The sequence below is a fragment of the Parus major genome, chromosome 12, assembly GCF_001522545.3.
Source record: "Parus major isolate Abel chromosome 12, Parus_major1.1, whole genome shotgun sequence".
In the NCBI taxonomy this organism is placed as follows: domain Eukaryota; kingdom Metazoa; phylum Chordata; class Aves; order Passeriformes; family Paridae; genus Parus; species Parus major.
In genome coordinates, this window is record NC_031781.1 from 1,117,770 (window position 1) to 1,120,538 (window position 2,769).

The 2,769-nt window shown below is 52.1% G+C and overlaps 1 protein-coding gene across 2 annotated transcripts in view; it reads left to right on the forward strand.

The window, feature by feature from the left end:
- CARD19 (caspase recruitment domain family member 19) overlaps positions 1-2,769 on the forward strand; it is a 47,157-nt gene that overhangs the window by 32,030 nt on the left and 12,358 nt on the right. The gene's annotated exons all lie outside the window — the stretch shown is intronic.

The following is a 2,769-nucleotide window of genomic DNA, read 5'->3' on the forward strand; positions in this document are numbered from 1 at the left end:
GGGTGTGAGTGTCACCGGCTGTGAGTGTCACCAGCTGTGAGTGTCACCATGTGTGACTATCACCGGCTGTGACTGACACCGGGTGTGAGTGTCACCGGCTGTGAGTGTCACCAGGTGTGAGTGTCACTGGGTGTGAGTGTCACTGGGTGTGAGTGTCACCGGCTGTGAGTGTCACCGGGTGTGTCACCAGCTGTGTCACTGGGTGTGAGTGTCACCGGGTGTGAGTGTCACTGGGTGTGAGTGTCACCGGCTGTGTCACCGGGTGTGAGTGTGACCGGATGTGAGTGTCACCAGGTGTGAGTGTCACCGGCTGTGAGTGTCACCAGGTGTGAGTGTCACTTGGGTGTGTCACTGGCTGTGAGTGTGACCGGGTGTGAGTGTCACTGGCTGTGAGTGTCACCGGCTGTGAGTGTCACTGGGTGTGAGTGTCACTAGCTGTGTCACCGGCTGTGAGTGTCACCGAGTGCAAGTGTCACTGGCTGTGAGTGTCACCAGCTGTGAGTGTCACCGGCTGTGAGTGTCACTGGGTGTCACTGTCACCGGGTGTGAGTGTCACCGGCTGTGTCACCAGGTGTGAGTGTCACCAGGTGTGAGTGTCACTGGGTGTGAGTGTGACCGGCTGTGAGTGTCACCGGCTGTGTCACCGGCTGTGTCACCGGCTGTGTCACCGGCTGTGTCACCGGCTGTGAGTGTCACCAGGTGTGTCTATCACTGGCTGTGAGTGTCACCAGGTGTCACTGTCACCAGCTGTGACTGTCACCGGATGTGAGTGTCACCGGGTGTCACTGTCACCAGGTGTGAGTGTCACCGGATGTGAGTGTCACCGGGTGTCACTGTCACCAGGTGTGAGTGTCACCGGGTATGACTGTGACCGGCTGTGAGTGTCACTGGGTGTGAGTGTCACCGGCTGTGTGACTGGCTGTGAGTGTCACTGGCTGTGTCACCGGCTGTGAGTGTCACTGGCTGTGTCACCGGCTGTGAGTGTCACCAGGTGTGTCTATCACCGGCTGTGAGTGTCACCGGGTGTCACTGTCACCGGGTGTCACTGTCACTGGCTGTGACTGTCACTGGGTGTCACTGTCACTGGCTGTGAGTGTCACTGGGTGTCACTGTCACCGGGTGTCACTGTCACCGGCTGTGACTGTCACCGGGTGTGACTGTCACTGGCTGTGAGTGTCACCGGCTGTCACTGTCACTGGGTGTCACTGTCACCAGGGGAGGGCCCTCGGGGCCAGCCCCAGCCCGCTGGTTCCCTGCAGGCAGCACGGGCACGGCCTGCGGCTCCGCAGGATCTCCTGTGGAAGGCTGTGTGCCAGCCAGCCCAGCCCGCTGCAGAGCTCCTGCGTGCCACCAGCATGAGCAGGAGATATGTTTAACCTCCTCTTCTTGTGCGTTTGTCCGAGTCTGCAGGACAAAAATACCTCCATGCACAGTGGCTCCGTACATCGCAGCATTCCTCAGGGATTGACTTTCGCTTCCACTTCACTCACTGTGAATCACTCACTTGGAATCACTGCACGCTGAAAAACATTTAGATTTGTATCAGAGATTTCAGTCCATGGCACACTAAGATTGACCAACAGGTTTTCTGTTTAGTGTTCAAGATTCCCATCGTGTAAAAAGTTCTCAAAGCTTTTAAATTTAAAATTTATAAAATTTCTAAAGGTTTCTAGGGCAACTTTTTAGCAGAGTACAAAATGCAATGAATTCACAGAGGTATAAAGGGGTCATAAAAAACCCCTCAACATGGTATTCTCCCTCTTCTCCTTAGTATTAGGCAGCCCCTCCTGCTGTAGTGTTTTAACATACATGTGGAAGTGAATAGTGGAATACAAGAATGGTTTGGGTTGAAGGCACCTTAAAGATCATCTTGTTCCAAACCCCTGCCATTTCCACAGTGCCAGGTAGCTCAGCCCCATCCAAAATGGTCTTAAAAATATATGACAAAAGGAATTATAAAATTCCAAGTTCCTTTTCACAATGTTCCTATTTCTTCACTAAAATACATTGCCTAAATCACACCAATGCAGGCGTGATCAAGGTCTCCATGTGCAATAATAGTAAGTTTAAAAATTATTTTCATGCTGTTAGGAAGATCTGGATTCCAGAGGGTAGAAAGGATAAACTCAGGGTGTTTATACTCTACCGATCTACTCAAGGATATGCACTGTGAATGTCACAGCATTTGACAATGCTTCAATCTTCTGCATATTTATCCCTAGCAAGGCATATTCTCTTCCATCCCTTGCTAGGTAATTAATTGTTGATGACATTTAGTGCAAATGGCAGGTTTTACATCCACAAATTTGCTTGTACTTTTTCCCCTCACAAAGTTAAATATCCCAATTAATTAGATGTTTCACTGCAACCTTTTCTATGAGAGAAGCTGGGCTTGAGTCGCTACCTGCCCAATGGACCTTACATGTCCAGCTGCATTTAAACACGCCTTGTGCTGCAGCACAGGGAAAATAGTAATTCTACATGTGTGTTGTGAAGATGTAGACATGGTGTTGGACAGCGTGTTTACTTCTGGACACCACGGCTTTACTAATCGTGCATTAATTCTTTAAAAGCTCCTGGCTGTGCAAGTGTAAATTCACGGCACGGCCTGGTGAGCAGGGACATTTGAAGAGCTGTTTGAGCTGGAAGCTGAAGGCGCTGGGAGCCCCGGGCTGGGCTCGGGGAGCTGAGGGGGGCCCGCCCCGGCTGTTCCCCGGCCCCGGGCTCCGCTCCCCGGCTCGGCGCTTCCTGCCGCGGGCCCGTGAGGCG